At 44.2% G+C, this 20,622-nt stretch overlaps 3 long non-coding RNA genes and 1 other non-coding gene across 12 annotated transcripts; 2 read left to right on the forward strand and 2 right to left on the reverse strand.

Moving 5' to 3' along the window:
* Positions 1-428: 428 nt before the first annotated feature.
* On the forward strand, positions 429-20,621 carry LOC148640946 (uncharacterized). Of its 8 annotated transcripts, XR_015929975.1 has the most exons (14): positions 429-764; positions 1,293-1,495; positions 6,767-6,859; positions 9,468-9,562; positions 10,925-11,090; positions 12,552-12,617; positions 14,090-14,175; positions 14,572-14,774; positions 18,366-18,490; positions 18,789-18,919; positions 19,039-19,272; positions 19,432-19,870; positions 20,275-20,414; positions 20,489-20,621. It is a non-coding gene; the product is annotated as an uncharacterized LOC148640946 (long non-coding RNA). The 8 variants fall into 8 exon arrangements; XR_015929972.1 differs by having other exon boundaries at positions 10,925-12,617; XR_015929977.1 differs by having other exon boundaries at positions 10,925-12,617; positions 20,502-20,621.
* LOC148640947 (U4 spliceosomal RNA) lies at positions 3,406-3,546 on the forward strand. The gene has a single exon (XR_015930492.1). It is a non-coding gene; the product is annotated as a U4 spliceosomal RNA (small nuclear RNA).
* Positions 9,658-12,266, reverse strand: LOC148640948 (uncharacterized). Its single transcript, XR_015929989.1, has 3 exons — positions 12,146-12,266; positions 10,985-11,108; positions 9,658-10,748 (listed from the first exon to the last, which is right to left on the reverse strand). It is a non-coding gene; the product is annotated as an uncharacterized LOC148640948 (long non-coding RNA).
* LOC148640949 (uncharacterized) lies at positions 13,950-18,416 on the reverse strand. Of its 2 annotated transcripts, XR_015929988.1 has the most exons (4): positions 18,331-18,416; positions 18,218-18,258; positions 17,870-17,997; positions 13,950-14,155 (listed from the first exon to the last, which is right to left on the reverse strand). It is a non-coding gene; the product is annotated as an uncharacterized LOC148640949 (long non-coding RNA). The 2 variants fall into 2 exon arrangements; XR_015929987.1 differs by having other exon boundaries at positions 18,218-18,370.
* Position 20,622: the final 1 nt, after the last annotated feature.

The following is a 20,622-nucleotide window of genomic DNA, read 5'->3' on the forward strand; positions in this document are numbered from 1 at the left end:
AGACCGTGAAAAGTGAATTCCAATCTCGCCGGTTGTCACTGAGTTCCTGTGCTGCTGCCCTAGAGCAGTGATGTCACTAGTTAGCGTCTTTCCGATTGATACACCCATGAGGTGAGTAACTTTAAGCATTATTAAGCCTTAGATACATCGAACTGCATGCTTATGAACCTTTCCGCCTTATAACTGGCCTGAGTGTTAGAAATGAGGGCTAAAAGCCGTGTTTTGTCATTGGGTCGGGATACATTGTAGACTACTGGTACGACTAAAGTGGTCCTGAAATGTAAAACTTCACAGCTGTGTGCGGGCTACGAGAGAGGGGATCAAATGAAAATCACTCTGGTTAATTAAAATTGAGGAATAAACATTTAACAAACCGTAAAAGGGGGTTAACAGAAGAAAGCAGAAGCAGTGGGTGAGCAGACCCTGTGCCGGTTTGGGGTTTGGTGACGCGAGTTTAGAACAGGTGTTCCGAGTCGCTTTGCCTCTCGGACACGCAGGATAACAAACCGAGCTTTCGCAGGAGGTTGGATTCTGTTCATTTCTAATCGCCACAAACCCTCCGATTTCGCCCGCAGTTTTGCGAACTAAATTCCGGACGAGTTAAAACGGGATTATCTGGAGATTGTGTCCAGCTCTGAGCTCAAAAGGAACGAAAATATAATTGCAGAACCCAGTGGGAGACCAGCTGGGCTTGTGCTCAGGACGGTGCAGAAGGCGCAGCATCCTTGCCGTTCTGCAGAAGAACACTTTAAATAATCTAATCAGTAAGTATACTCAACTGCAATTAGTCTCGAAACAAACGCGTCACGTCCTAGCCGCTTGTATTGTCATTGAGGACGGATCCAGATTCACACGGAGATCCTTCACACGAAGGAGCGAGCATATCGCCGTTTTGGCTGTATGCATGAGCTACGTTTGTATCAGCAATAGTGTAAATGGAAGTGCTACGCCATTTCAGGGGCTACATTTGTAGTGCTTCATCTGCAGTAAGGGTTTTTTTTAATTGATGATTGTGGATCTTCTCCGTGTGAGGTAGCAAGACAAGTCACAGGCGCGTTGAGCGACGACTGCCTGTTCATGACAGCGGCGTTGGCAGCGCGTTACAAAACCCCCCAGCTGATACGTGACCAAGAGCTTTAGCAATTTTAGGTCTTCAACTGAATTGAGATTAATATAAAAGGTGCTAGCTCGTGGGAATGGGTGTGGTCTGCAATTAAAAAAAAAACATTCGTAGCTCTAAAAAAGGTAAGATGAGGGAACTTCTGTAATAGATCTTTTTTTTTTTATTTCAGTTTCATCGCTGTCCCTCTGACCTTTGGGAGTTTAAAACGGAGGTTTGCTTGCCTCTCGCGTGGTCCGAGTGTCCGTTAAAGAGCCACACCGGCACTGGGCGTGTCCGGTCCGACCCGGCCTTGCTATTGACCGAGTCTATTGAAGAGACTTTCCGCCTCTTTCACCGCTGTTATTATTGGACCAGAGCCGCAGATACCAGAAGGTTCGTCGGAACTGGCGATAGTTCGTTTATCTTTAACGTGCCCTTACATTTGCCTACACAACTGTACCCCCAGAACCCCAGTATCCCTGCCTTTCCCCGAGAAACCCCAAGTGTAGAGTCCCGCCGCAATAGGAAATGCAATTAATCTGTTCAATCAACACCCAGCTGTGGCAGAACACTTCCACCCAATTTAAAGGTTTTTCGTTCATTTTGGTTCTCTTCACTCCCCGCGATATCTGAAAATTCACTCTCGCACACTACAGATTCCACATGCGTCACCTACAATACAGCTGCTGACTATGAATCAATAATCAACACGTTTATTGATAAACTTCATTATGAATAGTTGTGGTGTGTCCGGAAGGCAATGTTAGTTAAATATTACAATAATGTTCAAACGAAATTCATCACTGAGGGACGATTTTCGGGAACAAGTGTTCTGGTGAGTCCGCTGCAGAGTTTAACCCATATGAAGAGATGGTTTAAGCTGGTCTTCTGCTTCTGTAACATGCTAGAGGGCGGTAGTTGTTACTGTGGGTTCGTTGTAATCGAAAATAGGTTTAGAGCTGCGGACTCATTTTATCGGCCAAATTCGTTGCAATTGGTTTTAAACTGGCGCATTAAGCTAGCACAGAGCTGCTGACTAGGTGTTGAACTCCAGTTAAATACGCTGCTTTCAGTTCGTTGGAATTGACCCAAAATGTTTTTTTTTTATCTTGTATCTTGTATAAATGCACGTTAAAGTTCATTGAAGAGCTCTCTCATTTCTTTCTAGATTTAGATTTTCGTCCTAACAGAAGTTAAAGCAACCCCAGTTTGTGATGAGGGGGGACTTGTTATAAAAAAATATGATTAACGATCTTATATTTTAGTCCAACTCAAATAAAAACGTCAAATTGATCTCGCTGTTGCGTATAAATCTGTTCCGAAAATGTTCTTGATTGAGCTCATGAAAATTGGTTGGGCGGCCGTATAGACTGAATTATTAGACATTAGTTTTAAAGCGGCTTTAAAAAAGGTAAAGAAAAGTTTTACCATCTGAAGGGCTGTTTGCTGGAGGCTAAACTAGGACCCGCCCTGCACACAAAAGAGGTCTTTTCAGGCTTATTTTCTTTTGTTATAGTCGGAACAGTCTACATTCTAGTATAATATAATTTTGTAAAATTAAACGCTACGTTTTGTCCAAAATAATATTTAAATGTTTCACTGAATCGTAAAGCTCCGTTAATCAAGCAATTGTCAGTGAACACCGGCATCGAGGCATTTTTATTTTTATAGTCGCTTTGTTGTTTTGCCTGTTTTTAAATCTATACTCTTAAAGAGACCTAGTACAGACTAAAGTCTGTAAACTAGCGAACACCAAAGAAATCGGCCCTCGATCTTTGTCTCAATCAGTCAGCTGTGAAATAAGAAAACTATTTTCAGTGTTGTATTAACAGCCTTACGTTTTCGGTTTACAGAGGGAAAACGTCTTCGCTTTGAAGACATTTAGGTTGAAATACAATTTTTATCGACTAGCTTCCAATTAGGCAGAAATACTACATCGATTTATAGCTGTATGAACAGCCTGTATGGGTATGAAACGAGGAAAAAAAACGCCTTCGGCCACAAAGGGTTTCCCTTCTTCCGGTTTTGCTTCTTGCCAGCAGTCTGACGCGCAAGATGGCGACGTAATACAACCTTTTCACCCGTCATGCTCTGCGCTCACTGTATTTCTTGAGCAATTCTTATTAAAGCAATTAAGAGCTATATTAACTAAGGGCATATAAAGATAGCTGACAGATTAGGACTCCTTGTTATTTTTGGTTTGTAGACGTTTGCAGAACTTTCTGATGTGCGAATGAAAACAACACCATAATAGGGGGCTCAGCGGGAAGAGTCCCGGTCCTGGCGGACGGGGTTAACTCGTCAGCTTTGCGCAGTGGCAGTATCGTAGCCAATGAGGTTTATCCGAGGCGCGATTATTGCTAGTTGAAAACTTTTCCCAATACCCCGCCGTGACGACTTGAAATATAGTCGGCATTGGCAATTTTTGACAGTCTCTCAGGAGACTGATAATGTGGTTAAAAAACAGAACAAGCATTACATTGTGGATCCTTTTCTGCTGCATTTATTTAGAATAGGTGTCAGATAACTATCATCTTATTTGGAGACGCGGTCCCTTGCAACAGAATCTAGCCGGACCATCACTTTTCCTGGACACACCGTGAGCCACAGACTTCTGACACGGAACCCAGCTGGACCATGAGCCCCTGTTGGAGAGGGACGGGAAACCGAGGGCAGTCAGAGGGACTGATGGAGGAAGATCATGGAAGGCTCAGTAGATATAGGACTCTTCCTCACAGCTACTGAGAAGTGTGATCAATGCCCTCAAACAGGCAGTGAATTTCAAGACAATATATTCACCTGCTGGAGACCAAGGAGATTTCAAAACACCTCGGTGATGTTTGTAGATTTAAAACAGCCCAAACTCCTTTATTAAATCACTGGCTATGTTAGAACAACCCAGATTAGGAGGAAGGCACAATAATATTCAATTTAGGACGAAACTGGTCAGGGACACAGCCGTGAGGCCAACACTGAGCCTGAAAGAGCTACAGAGAGCTCCATTGCTTTGAGAAACGGTGCCAGAGTCAATAATATCCCAGTCTCTCACCAGAGCTGAGCTGTGGCAGAGAGGAAAACCGTCTCCGATTGCTTTCGGTCGCTGAACCTCTTTAGACTCTTGTTCTGTCTCAAGGTGTCCGTTTCCCAGTGTGGAGTCAACGCCTGTTTCTCCTTTATTTGCGTTCCCTGTGAGCAGCGTTGCCTTGAGGTGAATAAAGAGCACGAGTGGGCAGTGTAGTGTCAGTGTGGGAGCCCATCCTGTCTCAGGGTATTGTAGTGTGAAGGTGGGACCTTGATACTGGAATTGGAGCTACTTTCGGCCTCTCCAGTCCACTGCATTACAGTGTAGCTGCACCCAGTGCGGTTGATTGATATTACTGACAGGATCAGCAGTAATTAAGGAGCTGTTGTGTCGGATTACTGCAGGGGAGTGCACCGGAAAGGCTGCAAGATGAGTTGCTCGACTAAATTTTCCCCAAATGAGATTTTGTACTTAATTGTTCCTGTTAGGGGATTTGAATTTTCTCATAGGATTTCTGCAGGCGGGTTGTCTGCAAACTCGCCTTTTTAACAGCAGAGACGAGCAGCTCCGGGATCCGCCGCCCCTATGGGCCGAGTCTGATTGAGAAGGCAGGTCCGGTCAGTCTGCAATTTGACTTGAAGTTCGCCGTTTTTTTAGCTGTTCTGACAGCCGGGTCGCTTTTAAATAGCGAGTTTGCAAACAAAGCCTGCTGCACGGGTCTGGAGCACAGACCTGCCCCTATTTATAACCTGAACCCTGATGAGCGCGAAAAAGGTAATTGTGACACCGGGGACCGAGCTGGGACTGTGGATACCAGTATAATATCACCGCAGTATATTGTAATTGTTTTAACCTTATATGCTGTAATAAACTGTTTTGAGTGTTAATTGGTTTGATTATCCTAAAGGGGTTTGGGTTGTAGAGAGCCGTGAATCGGGTCCCCCTGTGAACGGCCACACCAAGCGGCTCGCAGCGCTACAGTCTCCGGGCTCCGGCGCTGTCGGGGTCGGGGAGTCGGGAGCCGCTGAGCTGTGTGGAGAAAGACATCAGAAAGCTAGTGCTAGTGCAGAGCTCAGATCTGTCTGAACAAAACTTTTTGCTGATTGCAACAACAATAAATATATATGCAAGAGTACATACTGTATAACATCATCAGGGGTCCATAATACAGTTGCATTTTACAATAAAGGGTTATATAAGGGAAATAAAGACTGTACAGCTTTCACGTTCTTACCTTTAGGAATAGTCTGGAGGCTTGTCCTTACAGTATGTATGTTTTAGATTGACAATACAATGACAAATTATATTTTTTGAAGGGTTTTCAATGGGATGAAAAAGTAACATAACAATTATGTCTCTAAAAGAAATGTTAATATTAGAATCCTTCCTTATATACTTTTGCACATCCACCCAGAATGCGTCTATAACTGTACATAACCAATACAAATGTGGTAAAGTTCCTGGGTTGCTTTTGCAAAAGACATAGCTTTTATCATCTGTATCAATTTTAAAGCTATCCATAACACGTGTCATTAAGGTGAATTTGAAATACAATTCTTTATGAAACCTCCTTAACCTTATACAACATTTGCTTGGCATCATCCATATTTTATTCCAGTCAATTAGTTTCCCAAACGATGTTTTTAAAACTAGTTTAATTGACAAGATATTGTCAACTTGCAAAAGGGATTTTAAATATTTATTGCGACTACACCTCAATACATCGTGTCCTTGCAGTCTAATACAGGCTGTAAATTATTTCAAAGTTTCTGATGGACTATTATCACAATTTCTTAAAACATATTCAGTGTAAATATTTCCTCATAAACATCCATTGATTTACCCATTGCAATTTGTAACCCAGTTTTCAAAGCACAATGTTTTACTTCAAAACTTTATATCTCTATGATTCCAGATGGTATACCTGAGAGGGAATGATTATATATACTGTAAGAGTCCATGTGAGGAGTATTTGTTTATGGAAGCAGCAGTGTTTCAGGGGGATCTTTCCAGCATCAAAATTACATCAAAGTAAAAACTCTGTATCACTTACTTCCTGAGAAACGTAATTAGATCATACTGTATATATCACAGATCTACAAAATAGTATAAGTTGTTCTAAAGTCTTAAACCTTAAAGCCTCCTTCTGCCTGTGTTTGACAAATCATTATCTTTTCTAAGGTAATGGGTTTATTCCTCCAAATCAACTTTAACACTTTAGAGTCAGCCTTCCTACTAATTGAAAGTCAATAGTTAATGTTCAGTACAGACCTTATTAACCATTTAATAAGCATATTATTCCATCCCTTATTAACCATGAAGCAGAAACAAACATTTGCCTGGGAAGAACTACTGTCATAATTATCCATTTCCTTAAATGATTAATTTTACTGCTTATAGTTTTAGCGCTGAAATACAGCCTTAAAATTGCAATCTCTGCAGTATGATGAGAACCGAGCATCACTTCCCCATCGATTATCCCAGAAGTTCAAATCAGAAGAACGTGCATGTGTCTCTTTTAAAAAAAGTTGATGACTTGCAATATAAAAAAAAAACTTTGCTGTTGTCAAATGACTAATTCCCCCAGCATTTATCCAAGAAGTGGTAAAGATATCTGAATCAAACTCTCCCTGTTCCTGCAGGGTGGGGTCTACATGATGTCATCACCCCCCAGTCTCACCTGCGCCAGGAGCTGAGTCCCATACCTGCGCAGTGGAGATGCCCTCAGATAGCAGGTGAGCTCATTATCGCTGGAATTGTTAACTTTGTTTAGTAGTTATCTGTGGAATTCTGTATAATCCACGCTTATCTTCCTTTTTTACCAATTTGACCAATGTGTCTTTTGTGACAGATCAGTTCATTTCAAACTCAGGTTTACTTCCTGTTATTTGAAATTGATCCCACTTTCTCTTGGTATCTTTGTTAGGATAGATCAGTTGCTGTTTTTACTAAATCAGTTCTTACCATACTTTAACAGACCTTGAGGTAGTTTTGTGCCCAATACAGTGCTGTATAATCTTCCAGGAATTATTCCATACTATATACTGTATTCTGTATTAAGTACAAATACTGTCGCCTTGAGTATGTTTTTATATGTGTCCACTTCACTGTAATTTCCACTGACCAGCTGAAATACAGAGCTGTACTGGGTCTGATCAGTGGCAGTTACTGTGCATAGCTGGTCAAACAAGACTGAAGTAATACAAGAGAAATAAAATGAAAAACAGAAATGTAATTAAAACGATTGCTAGCGCCATTGATTATTCTTGGTTTTATCTGCACTAATTTATCACACTGTACAAATAATCAATCAGCCTCTTCAGGCTCCTGTTCAGTCTTAAGATGTCCATGGTTATGCTATAAACACTTTATTATCTATAACAGGGTACTTTTCAGTAAAGGAAAACTCTAAACAAATTTGTTTCAATACTAGTGAAAGCATTCCAGACTCTGCACAGTATTTTACTCAGAGACCTGACTGCAGTACCTGATGCCAATGCTGTCCCTCACCTTCAGAACCAGCTGTGAGTTTCCAAGCACACAGTGTGTGACCTGACTGCAGATACAGTGTTATTCCCACATGAGCGAGTGGACAAGATCACCTGCTGTTTTCTTGCTATATTCATGCTAAAAGCTTAGAACGAGCTGCTGCTTTTGAATTAAATAACCATCTCATTGCACATAACCAAATCAGACCCTTCCAGTGAGGCTTCAGGCAATCACACAGCACAGAAACTGCCCTGGTTAAAGGATAAGAATTGCTTTTTATTTACTATATAACACGTTGGGAAGCTGCTTTCAAAGGTGTAATATAAAAATGTTTTCTTATTACTACAGACTGAGAAATGCAGTAACTCCCAGCCTCATCCTGAGCACTAATACTAAAACACCTAGAACTCCTCATGAACGCAGCTGAACCCCAATCCATATTTAGATAGATAGATAATACTTTATTAATCCCGTAGGGAAATTGATGTGTTACAGCAGTCCAGCCCAAGACAAGCAAAACAGACTAGTTATAAAACAAAAGACAAACAAAATAAATAAATACATAGGTGTGTGCACAATGTGCTGATCATAGTCACTGTAAAAACAATAAAATATGTGCAAAATGTGCATAGGTTTATACAGTCCAAAAAGTACAATGGAGTAAACATGCTGTCCATAGAGGAGCAGATGAAGGGCTAGCAGTCCCAGCCTAGGGCAGCGTTACACACCCTGACAGCCGCTGGGAGGAAAGACCTGCGGAAACGTTCCCTTGGACACCGGAGCTGGAGCAGCCTGTTGCTAAAAGTGCTCCGCTGCCCAGTAACAGTCCCATGAAGCGGATGAGAGGTGTTGTTCATGATGGCTGTGAGCTTGGTCAGCATTCTCCTCTCAGCCACCACATCCATGGGGTCAAGGCTCATCCCCAGCACAGTGCCAACCTTCTTGAGGAGTTTATTGAGCCTATTTGCATCTTTTGTCATGATGCTGCTGCCCCAGTACACCACAGCGTAGAAGATAGCTGCCACCACGGATTCATAAAAAATGTGTAGCAGTGTTCCACACACACCAAAGGACCTGAGTCTCCTAAGAAAATAGAGTTGGCTCTGACCTTTCTTGTACAGGGCGTCAGTGTTACCAGACAACTCCAGCTTATCATCCAGGTGTACCCCTAAGTATGCCCTCTATGTCCTCACCCTGGATGGAAACAGGGTTCAGCGGAGACTTATTCCTTCGAAAGTCAAAGATAATTTCTTTGGTCTTGCTGGTGTTAAGCTGGAGATGGTTAAGATGACACCACTCCACAAAATTGGTAATCAAGCTCCTATATTCCTCCTCCCTCCCCTCTCCAATACACCCCACAATTGCAGAATCATCCGAAAACTTCTGCAGATGACGTCTCAGAGTTGTACCTGAAGTCAGAGGTGTAAAAGGTGAACAGGAACGGAGCAAGGACAGTCCCCTGTGGAGCCCCAGTACTGCTATATTTCAATCAGTCAGTAGTGTTGCTGTATGGTGACAGTGCAGTCTTTCACAGGTTCAGTGTGCTCTTCTGCAGAGGCTTAAAATGAGCTCAAAATAAGTGATTCAGATCACTGGTTCACATGGAAGGGCTCAGCTTGAGCATCCAAATACTGATTCCAAATATTCCCTTGAGAAAGTGTTCTCCCAGCCTGTGGAACCGAGTGGGGCAGGACACTGGAAGGGAGTGATTACTCCTGCTGGCGCTGTGCACAAACACTAAGAGTCTCTGGTGGAAGAACAGGGGCCCTGGCTCTGAGGGCTGAAGTGCCGGTCCAGAGGGAGGAGATTCTCCTACTAGTCCCCTCACCTCCTCCACTGTGCTCCCTTCTCCAGAAGGCTGCGAATGAGCCTGCGGGGATCAGAATGGGAGGGAAGGAGCAGACTGTGTCCCTGCTCGAGGAGAAGACTCTGGCAGGACAGGAGGGGAGGTAAGAGCACCTGCGTCTGGGAGGTCAGGGTGACAGCAGTGCAGGAGGGGCTGAGAGCCGGAGAAGATCCCAGTCAGACACAAGAGGAGTTTAATACCAGTAGATGAATAAAATGACTTTCTCAGTAAAACAGAATATACAGATCTCCAAACTATACACAGACACTTCACATTGAGACGTCGGACAAGTTCACCTTCAGACAGAAGAGCTTAACACAAGTGCATAAACAGGCATTCACAATAATCAAGGACAATAGTTCTCAAAACTAGAGTACAAATTCAGTCAGCTACCATAAACTGAGAATGAATTGTCTCAAAAATGACACAAAGTCAGGATGAGATCTAGAAATCTGTTACCAATACCCAAAAGATCAGAACCTTTGAAAAACTCACAGCAGAATGGTGATTAATAGAAAACAGGCTTTACTGAGGTCTAAGGAAGTTGTGACATCAGTTCCATTCAGTTATACAGACTGAAGTGATTGAACAGCCTCAATAAGTAACTGACAGGGAGAATGAAAGCTAATAGTACATAATTCAGAAGTGTTCAGTGAAAACAACCAAAAAACTTTCTAGAGAACAAACTTAAGTGAAATCAAAGCTCATTCAATTAACTTCCATAGATAAAGACTTTACTACTAACTATACAGAAACACTCAAAATGGATCAAGTTGACAATTCTAGCCCAAGAAGCAGCTGTACACAGTTGTATCTAGTTCATACACACAGATAATACCTCAACGTTGCTGGAGAAGGAAGGGGCTCATAGTGAGGGAATCAGGAGTACATGAAAGTTGAATCTTTATTTTGCACAGCACTCGACATTTTACACAGTGTCTGAGTAAAGTATACAGAGCACCAGGGAGACAGGAAGAAACTAAAACAGATTGAACTCGTACACACTTTCTCACAACTCCTGTGGCTGCTGCTAGGGTCAGTTCACTGCTTTGGTGGTCTTGACTGCAAAGGGCTGATGGAAATTAACTCTGTGTGAATAAGTGAGAGCTCAGGAGACGAGGAGAAAATGAATCCATAACATAATGGAAACATGGAGTTCAGGGGTTTCAGTTTGTATTCACCTGGAAGATCAAGTAGAAAGTCACAGGCTGTGTATCTGCAGCCTTCGGCAGTATATCTTTCATCTTCAGGAGGGATTGAAGAAGGACACACAGATAAAGGAAATGACACTGGATCCAGAACAGTGAAAACAATGGAAAGATAAAACATAAAACCTTTAAATATGTAGATGTTGGAGTGGGGAGCTGTTTCAGTGTGTGTTGGCTGCAAAGGAACAAGATGAATTACACTGAAAAATAGACAGGATCACCTGAAAAAGCAAAACTGTTTCTCCTTCATCTTTCAGCTTGAAATCCAGATTTACTTGTTTGAACAATGAGGTAGAAGAGTCAGAGTGGGGACTCACCTGGAGTCCTGGGTGATGAGACTCAGGAGGAGGTTTGATCACGTCAATCCACAGCCTCATCAGACCAGGAGGAGACGAACTGTGTCAGAGGCAGCGCCGACAACAGGTATGGACCCGGGGTCAGCTGAACAGTGAGAGAGAGAGACGGGGGCAATCGGACAGAGGGAATGAGTGAGATTGATGGAGGAAGGGTCAGGAGACAGAGGGAGCTTCCAAGATGCCCCATCACAATCCTCCACGAGATCAGTGCCCTGAAAGTTACAGCGAGGGGAACAGGTAGAGAGCACAAGCAGTCTTGGGGACTTGGAAATTGAATATTTCTAAAGTCTCTAAAGCTCTCTAATATTTTGTGTTGATTCATTTTCAAACAAGTTTCAAGTATTCTGCCACAACGGGGCTCCATCTCTCTCTTAATTGCTTGGTTTGCAGCAGTCTGAGCTCTGATTTAGTGATGGACAGCTCTTCCTCTGAGCTGAGATGTTGATCACATGTAGAAGAGTGAGGACTGGGGTAGTAGTGGGGTTAGGGAGTGGACATGCCATCAACATCTGAACCCAGAGGGAGCGCTTAAGACACACAATACTCCTGTGGTTGTCAGACTTCATGTGAATCTTCAGCTTTTATTTGAAGAGATCTGGAACATTAGTGACAGAGGAAGAAGCATAGAAAGGTAAAATAATACATTGAGATAGAGGGAGAGAGGCTCTGTGACACAGGACAGCTTAAAAGAGAACGTTTCAGGTTTAAAGTCAATTGTTAGGCAGCAATAAAACACATCCTTCACTATTACTGAGACCACGAGTCCTTGTCGAGCTCCAGAGTGAGAGAGCTGGAGAGAAAATACTGAAACTTCCCTCTCGACTCAAACATGGTTCCGCTAGACTGCCCGAATATGTGGTTTTGTGCGCGATATTGAGAGAAAGGAGTGAGGTTTGTTAGTCAGAGTTGAAGAGCAGGGTTTGCAGGACATTAGAGGGGCGAATATTCACAGCATTCACCCGACAGTTTGAAGCACAGCCCGGTGAAATAAGAATAAGAATAAGAAATACACAGAGAAAATTCTCACAAAACATTTCCAAACTATCGCGGGCACAATAATGTCATACAGGTGTCAATGCACAAAGTAGTAAAGCTTAAAACGCGTTTGCACACGATACTTACTACCCTCTCTGTTATCCGGCCCTCGCGCGTAAGGAGGATAAACGGACGGGCCAGAATTTATAGGCCGTGGAGCCACAATGACCAATAAACAGGCGAGACGACATCTGTCGTGGCCCTGCCCACCAAAACCCTTTATTAATATTCAATATATAGCGGCGATTTTACAATTAAACAAATTTGTAGTTCGTCCTCCCAACGCATGAGGGCGGTCCAACCCCACCCTCTGTGTCAAGGAGGCGGGACTGGGCAGCGTGACGTCTAGAATTCTGATTGGCCGAGGCTGCTCTTATTTAAATTAGCCACGCCCCCGTGACGGCTTTTTCCGGAAGTTCTGGCAAAATTAGGAGCTGAGCGTTTTGAATGGTGTTTTCTCGATTTTTATTGTTTTTTTGGCTTACTCTTTTAGTGAGATCGTTAGAACACCGTGCGGAAGTCCTGCGGCGATATATCGGACCCCCTTGACTTCCAGCTCGTGAGTATAAAGCGATTTTTTTGTTGTTTGCGTTTGATCAGCAAGATGGCGACGGGAGCTAATTTGCATTTATTAAAATTAGAGGACGGTCGTTTGTATGTTAATGAGCTAATTTGCATTTGCGTTGTTAATGTATAATGTGGTTTTCGCTAGAATTCTGAATCGAGAATGTAATGTTTATACTAAGCAAAAACGTTCACTTTGCTTAAGGGACTAAAAAGTGATTTTACTTTTGTTTTATTAGTAAGACGTCGGTGTTGACACCCTCATTTGCATTTAAATCTGCATATTAGATGTATATTATAATCAGGCGTCAGCTGCTTGTATACTAATGAGCTATTAATATGTATGTTGTTAAATTGAACTAAATTTAAAAGCAATTGTATTGGATGGTGTTTTTTCCAGATATATTTCGTGTTTACTTTGTACCAAACAAATACTTGAATGCGTAAAAATGCTATACTGTTCATGTCGGCGTTAAAACTCTTTATTTGCATGTACATTTTTCACGTTTTTTTTATATGAACTGTATGTATTTTTTTATTTTTTGTTTAACTTTTTCAACTGGCAAAAAACGATTTCAAGTTTGATTTTGAAGTATCTAAAATGCATGTTTACATTATACTGAATAAAAATAAAGTTCAAATTTATTTTAATTCTTGATTATTTGTCTTTCTTGAATAAGTTGTTTTCAAAGAATATGTCATGATGCCTTTTGCATTGTGTTAATCTAAAATGTTTAAATGTTTCAGAGATTTGAAACATTGAAAGGGTTGCTGATTAACTTTTTATTCTGTAGTTTACATGTCAAATTATGCTAAGTAATTATAATGAGTACATTGATTATGTATGAGTTAATTAAAGGTCTTTAACATTAAACAAAGCACTCCCAGGGCAGGGCTTGGAGACAGTCATTTGTGATTGGACTCAATGTCTTGTCAATCTTAAAAACACACCCATTTAGAACAGTGTCATAGTTGGGGGTGTGGTGTTTTGATTGACATGTCTTTCAACCAATTAGAATCATGGAGTATGACTTTAAAATCATAGTCCTAAGTCCTTTCCAATCAGATTTCTTGTGGGGCGGGACATGGGCGTGGTTGTGGAATTTGACCAATCATGTGAGGGTAAAAATTGTGGGGTGGGCTTTAACCCAAACATTTTGATTGGTCGGTATGACTGCATAAGTGACGCCCCTCATTAATAATGCACCACGCCCCCCTCATTAATAACACCACGCCCTTTGTTGGCCACACCCCTTCATTAATATTCGGTTTGTGTTTGTGTTCCTCCTTTTGTTTTATGTTTGTGTTAAAATAATGTTACCAAGAAAACAAGACAGAACTCGAAATTCTTTATTTAGTGTTGCAGCATACAAATCAAAGACTGTTGGTTACGATGAGTTACAGAAAATACAGAGCACATTACAGAATCACAAGTAACCGCATCTGTGGTGGTGACTTCCTTTCCAGCCGCAGCAGTCTGGTCGGTGCGGGATGGGTTCTGTCCGGGCGGCAGGGACAGCAGCCAGGCGAGACCTGAAACGCAAGAAAAACAGGTAAGCGACAGCAGGCAGATGCAGTGAGGAGAGAGAGGCAGAGGAGCACAGAGAGTCACTCGGCGGTACAGCGCACCTCGCTTTGCGGGACACGGACTCGTCCTACTGTCGGGAAAAGTGAAACTAAGGCTGAATGGTTCTGACCTTCAGACGGTCTCCTGCAGGTGACGGGTGATGCTGACGCTATATTTTTGATCCAGGGGTAGAAGCCACACGACTTACGTTTTATTAATTTTAACATTCACTCCTATCTACGGTCAGTGAGTTTTACAGAGTTGCGGTTTGTTTGTGTGACCTGGGTTGTGGTTCTAATGTTGTAGGATTTAAAATATTTAGTTCTACGCGCACCAACATTCTGCTGCCTGTTTTCAAGTTGGAAACTTTTGCTCGTTTTAGGTCTGTCTTGGCTTTCTGAAAATAATGTTGCGCTTTAAGCAATCTGTATGACCCGGGGTCCCACAAAGCAAGGTGTGGCTGCAGTGTACCAACATCACATCTGTCCCGGAACACTGCGGGGCTACTGAGCACCAGATCATACATGGGATCCAGGCTGTTGGAGAAGATTGGTTATAGAATAATCGAGCTCCAGTGAACTACAGGTAAGGGGCTGTTCCTACTACTCAAGTGCTCCCCATGATGAGATCTAGGTCTCAGATTGCTCCCGCGCACAGGGACCTCAGATTCACAGCAAATCATGTCAAGCCCCTGCATTTGTTAAATACAGCAGGACTCAGCCTATGTCTAGACACAGTACCCACCACCAATGAACCACAACTTTACAGTCAAGCAATTTTTATTTGTGAGCAGGAGATGAATGAATCCAGTAGAATACAGTTCTGGAATTGAATGCACACACTTGATCATATTCAAGTACAAACAGTTCAACTCTGCCATTTCAAACAGGAAAGATCGGGACATATGGGGTTGTAGAGCCCACAGAGGCAATAATTGCCTGCAGTCTGGACCCAATGAGCTCACTGTTCTCTGTGTGATCTGAGACACTTTGCAGCTACAGAGGTGTCTATTCTTGAGGGTTTAGGGCTTTGGTGTTCTTCAGTATGTACACTGCTGCTCAGGTGGGGTGAGATGTGGAGTGTAGCTTGGCCATTACTAGACTGTCCACTTTTCTGCTGCTGCTATCCTGACTGAGGTGTTCCTGCTAAAGATATGGAGGTGCTATAGATCCCCACACTTCAGCTCTCATTTTAAATTATCCAGAACATTAGTCCGGATAGAGGAAAAGGTACATGAAATGGGGGTGTAGTCACAAGCTGTCAGCATTCAGGATTAGTGCCAATCAACTCAGTTTCCTTGGTGTAGTGAAAGAGTACCTGTATAATATCAGGGTGTGGATATCTACTTCAGCTCACCTTAGAGATCAGTCAGAGTCTGCTCACCTTGGCAATCTATAATCTCAGTCCTCTGTGAGTGATGAACAGCAGGACTGGTGGGAAATTTAACCTCATCCTATGTTCTAATGTATTGGCACACTTTCACTCTACACATTTCAGAGTACAAGTCAGTAACTGAGCAACTGTACTCCGAGTCTTCCCTGGAGAAGAGGAGTTACCCGTTCTTGAGGTGCTCTTGCTTGAAATGAGTACTTCAGCAAGTTGCATCATGCTCAGCTGGATTGAAATCTGCAGCCAGACTTGGACAGTTTCTGTTTTCTCCTGAAGACCTCATTGGTTGCACTGATCAGCTATTTTGAGTTATTGTCATGCTGCATGGTGAATCACTCTCCAGTAAGTATGGAGGCATCTTCTACATTAGAGACCATGTTACCGTCAACTACAGAAAGCATTCTGCTGCTGCCATCATGAGCAGCATTAATACAGATGAGAGAACTAGTTGGAGACACTCATGCATCCCCAGGCCATGACATAACCTCCATCAGGCTTCAGAATGTGCTCATACAGAGATGAAAGGTTCAAGCGTGCAGACAGAAAGGAGCTGCAGATGCTCCACAGAACAGCACCTCACCTGTGAGTCATGGCCTGGCCTGGGGAGATCATGAGGAGATTTCTGCACCTCTACGCCTCCCTCAGCACTAATGTACTGGGTGTTGTGGATTCAGAGCCGAGAACTTCAGCAACACCTCAATGTCTTCTGCACTCCCCCCTGAGCTCAGATGTTGATCACATGTACAGGGTGAGGATTAGGATCAGAGGTGGTGTTAGTCAGACACCATACATGTCATCTACATCTCAACTTGGAGGATGCACATCAAATATTCAGGTGTTGTGGCATTCTGTCACAATTCGTAATGCAACCAAGGAGGTCATCAGGAGGAGAACTGAAAAACCTTACAACGATCAAGTTAGCATTCAGCTTTCAATCCAGTGGAGCAGGACGAACTAACTGAAGTATGATCACCTGAAGACTAAAGTACTCAGTGGCAGCAGGAATTTCTAGGATGATGACTGAGTGAACTCACTGGGTCACAGACCTCATTTACTTAAAATGAATGCGTCCCAATTACTTCAATATACAGGACTGAGAACAAAGGATGTTTTTACTGGAATATGATCAAATGTGTGCACAGAATCCAAAAGTAAAATAATCCCTCAAATTACTGTTGTGTTCAGTACATATTGCTTGACTGTAAAGCCTAAGTTGACATTGCAATATTCATGCAGGACACCTTTCAAATGAAACCCAGCATGATCTAGTGTCCCATTGTATCAATACACCTTGACAGGAGGGGTCTGAGTGAAAGGGGCAGTGGCATGAATTAATGTGATCTGTTTGCATGTTGTGCTGTTAGAATTAATGCTCTAGCCCATGAGAAAGATTGGACTTTAGGTGTGAGGGCAGCTGAAGCTCTTCGAGAAATGATTGTTCAAGCTGCAGTAAAAGCCTGCTTGCTTCCATGTGCTCAGTGTGGGAGCTGCAGACGAACAAGTATGGGAGAATTCCCCACTGATAGGGACATTTATTCTGGCTGTGGAGTTCTCTCAACTGAAGAAATCGGCTACAATTATCCTTAACACGGTCACTGCAGAGTCCTGGTGTCTGAATAATGTTTACACACTAACCACATCTCCAGAAAACAGCTCCTTCCCCTGCGACAGTCGAGTTCACCCCAACACAAGTGCAGGAGAGCTGCCATGTGGTTTGCATGCTGTCAGAAAGCAGGAACCATTCTAAACTGAAAATATTGAACCTGGTTTAAGAAGTGCGGCGAATTAGCATCTTTACCTCAACACACCTTGACCTGCTGGTTAATGAGAACTTATTGCTTTCAGTCTCTGAGCCTCTTCAGACTCCTGTTCTGTCTCAAGGTGACTCCACAGCCAGAACCTTTTTCTTGTCTCCTTCCCAGTGTGGGATTGACTCTTGCTTGTTGCTTATTTAGATTTCCTGTGAGCAGCATTGCCTCGAGGTGGATAAAGAGCATGAGTGGGCAGTGTAGTGTCAGTGTGGGAGCCCATCCTGTCTCAGGGTATTGCACTGTGAAGGTGGGACCTTGATCTAGCTCTGGAGTCAGAGCTACTTGCAGCCTCTCCAGTCCACTGCATTCCAGTTACTGTACACAGATCTATTGAATTCCTAATTGGTAGTATGTTCATACAATCAGAATTCAGGAGCTGGTTGTGTCATATTACCGCAGTACAGTGCACTGGAGGGGCTGCAAATTGTGTAGCTCCGACTAAAACCTTTTTACCAAGTAAGGTTTAACCTTATACTTAACTGAGCTTGTCAGGCGATGTGAACTCAAATCCACAGTTAACAGGATTTCTGCCCTCGGGCTGTGTGAGAACTCGCTGGTTAACAGCCGAGACGAGCAGCTCCGGGATCCGCCGCCTCTATTGGCCGAGTCTGAACGAGAAGGCAGGTGCGGTCAGTCTGCAATTAGACTTCAATCCGCGGCTTTTTAGCGGTTCCGACAGCCGGGTCGCTTCTTCGCCTTTAAATAGCGAGTTTGCAAACGAAGAAAGTTTCGAAAATTTACCGTTTTTCTGGGCGGACACTTTCGGGGCGCTTTATCACGACGGTACAAGAACACTGGGCTTTAAATGTGAATTATATTGAAACTTACTTTGATGGAGCTGTTGGACGGTCTGACTTGTGGCTTCAAGTCTGCGGAGGAAAACTGGTGTTAAACTTGAACCTACGGCTTTCATATTGATGTTTTTTTCTTTTTCGTTTTACCTGTCAAATACGCTTTTTTCTCGTTTGTATTCTAGGCTGGTGGAGTATCCGGGCGCGGCTCTGGGCTTTAAGGGGCGGCTGTCGAGTCCTCCTGGGGTGGAGACCTGAGCGCATACCCACCCGTGTACCGAGTGACCGGAGCTCCGCGGCGGATCCACAGGCGAGTCCGAGTCTCTTCTTCCTAGAAGCCGAGAGACCTGGTCAGGAAAGCGCAGCTTCAAGACTCGTTTAGGACTGAAAACCACTTTCACAGGGGCTTCGTCGCTTATCGGTATCGCCCACTCTCGGTCCTGGCGAATCCAACGGTAGCGGGTCCTTGTGGTTCCGGACTCTGTGCAGCTGCGGGTCCGGCTGGGTTTTCATCCTCCGGAGCCGGTTTGCATGAAGACGCGCCGACCGCTCTGTATAGCCTTTAACTTGGGAAACTCGTAGCTTGACTTACCGGTACCTGACCGCAGGACCCTGGAGCCCAGACGTGCGAGACCCGGTGTGAAGACTGAACCCCGGTGTGAGAGGAGAGAGAAACCGCTTACCTTGCTCTCGAAACGCCGGCTGCTCCCGTCCTGCTGTAAAGGTTAAAGCGAGAGAGGTAAAACTTGCTATAAACGAATTTCTCCTTGAACAACGTTGCTTGTTGTGGTGAAACCTGCAAAAAAGGTTTAGTGCATGCATGAGAAATTGAAACGCTTTTTGTTTTCGGTTTTCCAGCAGCCGAGCAAAGCGCCTGTACCGGGAGAGCAGCGAGGTACCAGTCGCGGTCTCCCGGCCGGCCGGCCGCCAGACTCCCTCCCCACCGCGGCCGCGGCCCCCACCTCCCCGCCCGTCTCCGCTCACGGACGCGCTCCCCACCCTGGGTCGGGACCCCAACCTGTAGGAGCTGGAGGACAGACCGCCCCTATTTATAACGTGAACCCCCTGATGAGCGCGAAAAGGACGAGAAAGGTAGCTAATTAAGAGACACCTGGGACCGAGATGGGACTGTGGATACCAGTATACTAACACTGCTGTGTATTGTAATTGTTTTATTGCTTTATATCTTTATTTGTTGTAATTGTTACTTAGTTTGATTATTCTGACAGGGTGTGGGGGGGCGGGGAACAGGGGTGTACAAAGCCGTGGATCTGGTCCCCCTGTCAACAGCCACACCAAGCGGCTCGCAGCGCTACAGCCTCCGGGCACTGTCGCTGTCGGGGAGCCGGGAGGCGCTGGCCTGCGGCCTAGACTGCAGCCTCCATCCCCGCCCTCGCGTAGAGAGCCCTGCCGGCCCGAGGACACTCGCAACCAGGTAGGTGAAGGATGACGCCCCGCTGTGCTGAAGGAACGCGTCCCGTCACCATGGTGATTGGTGTAGGGGGTGTGGCTGTGCTGCAGGGCGGAGTTCAGTGTTAATAGTGTCCAATCAGCGTGTGGAAGAGGTGGGTGTGAGAACAGCCAATCGGAAGAGCGCAAGTTCAAGCTGAGAGAAAAATAACAGCCGAGCCAGGCGGGTCTCGAACCCGGGGCTCCGGGGTGGAGATGTATGAGTCGGGGTTTAAGCTGAGTGAGCTATACTTCCTGCCAAATCTGACAGACCTCCGCGGACATATTTATCTGTTCAAATCTCGCTAAACGAAAAATAATAATTAAAAAAAATTAAAAAGTATCCCTCCTCTTGCGATTCTAACAGTAGTATCTCTGCTCATCTACTTTGTTGCGGGATTTTTCAAAAAATGTTTGGGATGTGCGGAGACCGGGGGATTCGAACCCAGACTCTCACCTCCTGCAGCCCGGCGCCTTACAGGACGAGCCACAGTGCCGGGAGACGATAGAGCCCCCCCCCTTCAAACACAAAACCTTTAAAACTGCGATTCACTCGTCCCGCTCTCAACAGCCCCCCTTCTGTAATAACGACAGCTCTGCTGGCTGAGAAGTATTTTATATTCATGATGTTCTTGCATATTACAGGTACTTGGAGCTGCCCTGAGTCCTGCTGTGATCCTGCACACTGTTCAGGGTGGGTGTCAGTCCTGCCTACGGCACAGGACTCTGCTTCACTGTGAGCTGTGTTTCAGGGAGTCTCTGTGCTCCCCCTCGCCTGCCTGCAGGTATATCTGACTTTGCTGTGTAGAACACAGTTAGACTTGTATTGCATGCGGATAATTACGCTTTACTCTTCCAGTGTTCTCCATGAGATCCCCGTCCGTCAACAGGCACAGAGCTCATGTCAGAAGTTCCCCCGAAACTCTTCGATTTCAGCCACGGACACTGGAAAGAAAGCCTGAGTGTACGACAATAAAAAACAAGAGACTCAAT

This window comes from Lepisosteus platostomus, chromosome 25, assembly GCF_059453375.1.
Source record: "Lepisosteus platostomus isolate fLepPlt1 chromosome 25, fLepPlt1.hap1, whole genome shotgun sequence".
Lineage (NCBI taxonomy): Eukaryota > Metazoa > Chordata > Actinopteri > Semionotiformes > Lepisosteidae > Lepisosteus > Lepisosteus platostomus.